This window comes from Lolium perenne, chromosome 6 (genome assembly GCF_019359855.2).
Source record: "Lolium perenne isolate Kyuss_39 chromosome 6, Kyuss_2.0, whole genome shotgun sequence".
Classification (NCBI taxonomy): domain Eukaryota; kingdom Viridiplantae; phylum Streptophyta; class Magnoliopsida; order Poales; family Poaceae; genus Lolium; species Lolium perenne.
Window position 1 is genome coordinate 247318952 of NC_067249.2, and position 5014 is coordinate 247323965.

Sequence of the window (5014 nt, forward strand, 5' to 3'; positions counted from 1 at the left end):
GGACGACACGAAGGTGCACCCAGCGGCGCGCGTGAACGAAAGGGGTCGAGGTTGAAGATGCTATGAGCGCGGGCTTAGGTTGCGGTCAACCCCAGCAGCGGGCGGTGCAGCGGGCACGTGTCGTGTTCGACTGCTGCAGTTGGCGGTACTACGAAGCCTGGATATGGTGCGCCGGGCAGCTGATGGGGTGAGCGGGGACACAAGATGCTGAGACGTGCGGGCGCGGAGCATCATAACGGGAGGCGCAACAGTAGGAACGTGGCACGGGAGACTGCCGCCAGCGGGCGCAGGTTGGCGCGGGTGCACTTGTGCTGGGCCCGGCGCTCGGCCGGAGCTACAGCGTGGCGCTGGTAGGTGGTTCTAGCGACGGGAAGGACATGTGCAATTAGCCTTGCTGGTTTGTGGCGGTAGGGTGCTTTGCAACATGTTGCCCGCTACTATCGACTGGTGGCTGATCGTCCCACCGGTGGCCTATCAGCGCACTGGCTGACGGCCAGCCCCCGTGCGGTGTCTATATACCTAATAATAAAGGAGCTAAGGTTTCTGCCAAAATTTTCGTCCAACTTTTTGTTGGAATGTTTTACCCTCCCACCAAAATACATAATACGCAAAATGCCACCGTAACGGTTCGGTGCTTCTTTTTCTTCTCACCCAGCCGAAACAGCCTCCTCGTGCCCCCTCGTGTTAGAAAGGAACTCGATTTCCTGCCCCCTCGTGCACGAAATCCGTCCATAAATTGTCTCCCTGCTCCATGCCTGATTCACGCAGAAACCGTAGAAAAATTCGTGTCAAATAGATGGCACAGGCTCGCCAGAGTCTACAAAGGACATGCCCAGGGAATTAATTTTAGCAAGATCGACTCACCTCACTTCCCGGCGACCTTCGCCGCCGCATCCGACATCCTCCGCGGCCTCCCTCCACCGCTGATGTCACCTAGACAAGCCTGCTCTCCGACCGCTGGATCTGCCTCTGGGCCGGCACCCCAGAGATCTGGTTCCGCGGCCCCGTCGTTCCTGGCCGATCCCATGCAGCTCTCGCCACGAACGCCGCCCATGCCGGTCCGTCAAGCCACGAGCTCTTGATCTTCAATGATGCGCCGGTGGACGACGAGGCCGTTGGCGTCATTGAGCTGCCCTGCTTGGAGAATGCGACCAAGATCGAGATGCGCCTGGGATGTCTTGGCCTCGCGCTGCCAAAATCCGGAATCGAGGCGCCGGACTGGGGCGCGGCCGCCGCGTAGGAGTTGAGCGCGAAGCAGATCGATGCATTGAGTGGTTAAAGCAGCTGATGCTTGTCGTCCTCGATGTTGATCTGTTGCATCTAGGATACATTGAAGCTAAAAAATGCGCTCCTCTTTCTAGACCGGGTTTTGGACGGATGCCATCAAGCGCAAGTACAAGTCCTTTTTAATGAGCTATATGGATTCACTACTACGGAGTACTAATCAAGCAATCCTTCGGTGGAAGATTTAACAAAAAAAATTGGAAACCATCAAGGAAGGCTTGAAACTAGGTGTAAACTGGACGGCTTTAAACATAACGTTGAAGTCGGATTGTGGTGAGGCTATAGAGCTAATCAAGAAAAGACAGTGAACGCTTCGGTGATTTTGGCATGTACGGTACTCCCTCCGTTTCATAAAATTTATCTATAATTTTTTTTGCATTAGATCCTTATTTTATTATTCGTTAATTTAGGATTTAGCCAAGTAAACTACTCCGTATTATTTTGTGGACATTATTGTGCATTACTATTTGAATTCACACCTTCTTTATTCTATTCTTTATTTTTCAAACCGGGTTTATTATTGACTAATTTATCCTTGCTATCATGTAACGATTATGATACACTTCTAGAAAAATCTGGTCTCGAGCCAATGAGACACCCTATATGTGGTTTTGGTTCGGTTGTATGGTTTATTTAGGTCCCGAAATTAGAAATGGAAATCAAAACGCAGGTGTACCAGGTGGTGCGGCAGCAAGAGGGACAAAGGAGGCATTGTGGGTTGATGCCCTGACCTCAAAGCGTCCAGTGAAAGCGATGACGTTAGGTCGGATCAACGTCACACTGTCACCGTTCAAGCGAAACTTATTGTACGTCTCTGTGACCATAATTTTGTTTCTCTTCCGGTGCAAGTTCGCGATATTTTAAGTTAGTGCAATAAGGGGCTTGCAATCTGATTTTATTATGCATTATTATTTTCATCATGAATTAGAGAAAATGTGACCACCATTGATGATGGTAACAAATAAGAGAGGCTAGAGCGTTTCAGTATTTGTTTTCCCCGGTGCAACGCACGGGCACTTTTGCTAGTCTATACCTAATAATAAAGGAGCTAAGGTTTCTGCCAAAATTTTCGTCCAACATTTTTTGGACGGTTTTACCCTCCCACTAAATCACATAATACTCAAAATGCCATGATGCCGATTCGTTTTTCTTTCCTCTTTGCCTCCTCTCCTTCGTATTCCTTTTCCTCCCACAAAGCTCGTCGTCTCCACCGCACGCCCTGGCCAGATCGAGGTGCAGCCCCGCCCTTTCCTCCTACAGATGCAGGTACGAATCCTCCCGCATGGCCACCTCCTCCCCTGCAGCCTCTTGCCCGTTCGTCCTCCTCCTCTCACGGCCGCCTCTCCCGGTAGATCTGGTGGCAGGGTCCACGGCGCCGGCGCCCGGCGGCAGGGGGGGCAAAGACGAGGTGGGAGGATTCGACTCGTCACTCGTGCGAGGAGACGAAGATGAGGTGGCAGGAGTCGACGCGTGCGAGAAGGAGAGGATGGGATTCTACATGGCAGCCTCAACGGCAGATCGAGCAGGCTCTTGCAGTGCAAGCCTTCTCCTCCCTCGATGGAGTCCGCGTGTCCTTGCGGCCGGCGCTTGGTGAGCTGTCCGAGCTGGTTATCCTGCGAATACACTCTGTCTGTTTTCTTTCTCTCGCCGGGATCTGCTTCACGGTAGCTTCAGTTGTCCTGCGCTTTATATGCCCGCTAGAGATGACCAAATATCTTGCTTTTTCTCTTTGGATCGACTTTTGTTGAAGATGCAAAAACAATACAGATTATCCATATGTAATTTCAAACACTAATGACATGCTAATTGTTCATGGTATCCTGGGGCCTGCTCCGTGCAACTGTACTGTAGTCGCCTGGAAGAGGCACGCTGGTAGAGGTTGGATGGATGGTTCAAGTCTGGAGTCTGGCCTGGTGCTGGATCTATTGGAACACGAATTTTGCAAATGAAGGGATGTGGGAATGGTTTGGGTATTGCTCCGTGGGGCCAAAGAATGGCATATTTTTTCTTGTCTATTGGGAATGTAAAAAGAACATAGGTGGACCCATGGAGGCCATATTTTTATCATTTTTTACGTGCTGATTATAATGTGAAATTTCTGGCAAGATTTTATCCACCACGCAATGTCGAAACAATCACAAGATTTAAATATTTCCAAATAAAGATTCAAATATTTTTGAAAAAAGGCGGAATGTTTTGCCTCCATCTCACACGGTTCATGTAAAAAATCTCGGAAAAATGGTTGTCATTTAAGCAAAAGGGAGTCCAACTTGATCGCATACCACAACCCGTCTTATCGAATCAGGGTCATCAACAAAAAATCGTGTGGATCACAATCCACTTCGGTGTCCTGAAAATGTGTACCCCTCGTGGAACCTTTTCCTATGGGTGGCAAATGTGAACCCCTACTCGACCCAAATGATCTAAATTTCTAGCCATTATGGAATAATGTTTTCCGATTTTGTTGACCATGCATAGTCAGAAAGATAGGCTCGAACATGACCATGCAAATACCCCAATACCTCCAAGAGTTGTGTACATGATGAAGGAAAAAAAAGATAATGACATCAGCCAAGAAAGACATGACATTCTTGATAGTAACATATATGACCAACAAAAAATCAACCCTAATTCTTGAAGTTAAACCGTAGCAATGCGCCCCCATCAATCAAGAATATGTTTGCTTGTGATGAAAAACTTAAATTTCTTGATAGCCTAACAAGCAATCAATAAAAATTAAAGCGTAGCAACGCGCGGACATGGTCCATAAGCTATAACATCAATGGTCTAAATCCGAACTTGAAATAAACCGTTACAACGCACGCGTATTTGTGCTAGAACAATTTTTGATTTGTATTATAAAGTCAACATATTTTTCTCTTCCGCAGCAACGCGCGGGCATTGTCCTAGTCTATACCTAATAATAAAGGGAGGATTGTTTCCTTGGTCCAACATTTTCGTTTCCGGTTTTACCCCTACGTATGGACAAGCCTTAGCGTCGGAAGCAATGCCCAATACGTCAACCATATCATGTTTCCATCACCCGTACGTATCAAGTCTCCAGCTCTTATATATACACGTCCAACACAAGGGTCCATCGCATGTATTTTTCATTGTTAACTTTAGTTTCCTGTCCGCGTGAGAATTTGTTCCGGATACGGTTGATCCAGTCTATTCGAATAGGAAGCGCTTGTCCATGACGCCCTCGTCTAGCATGAACCATCCACACGCGGACCACGCCTCCTCACCAATCGAGAGTAGGGAAACAGCGGCGGCGGTAAGCATGGACATGCAGCGGCGACTGCCATGGGAGTAGGCATGGTCTTGCAATGGCAACTGTCGGAAGGACAGACATGCATCGGCGGCACGGCCTGATAATAGTCGTTGGTGGCACCTGTTAGCCGCTGCCGCCCGTGCGCTGGACGGGAGACTGTCCGCCCGATTGAGCGCGAGCTGGATGGGATCGGTCGCTGTCTAGATTTGGCTCAGGATATCAACTGCGTCGCTGTGATGATCCGTGTTAGCTTCTCTAGCGATCGACAGGATCGATCAGTACTCTGCCTGACACCTTTTTCAGCAGTAAGGTGCAGCATCTCAAGTCTTTACCGAAAAACAGATGCATCTTAAGATTAGGACTGCTGGGCATTATTGAAGATCAGAAAAATCGCTTGGCTGACATCGGCCAATTAGTACTGGACATCAGATCTCCTTGCCAGCCATAATTTGCCAC

General features: G+C 48.6%; 1 long non-coding RNA gene across 1 annotated transcript; it reads left to right on the forward strand.

The window, feature by feature from the left end:
• The first annotated feature begins 2316 nt into the window (after positions 1 to 2316).
• On the forward strand, positions 2317 to 3079 carry LOC127309218 (uncharacterized). Its single transcript, XR_007857028.2, has 2 exons — positions 2317 to 2550; positions 2637 to 3079. It is a non-coding gene; the product is annotated as an uncharacterized lncRNA (long non-coding RNA).
• The last annotated feature ends 1935 nt before the right edge of the window (positions 3080 to 5014 follow it).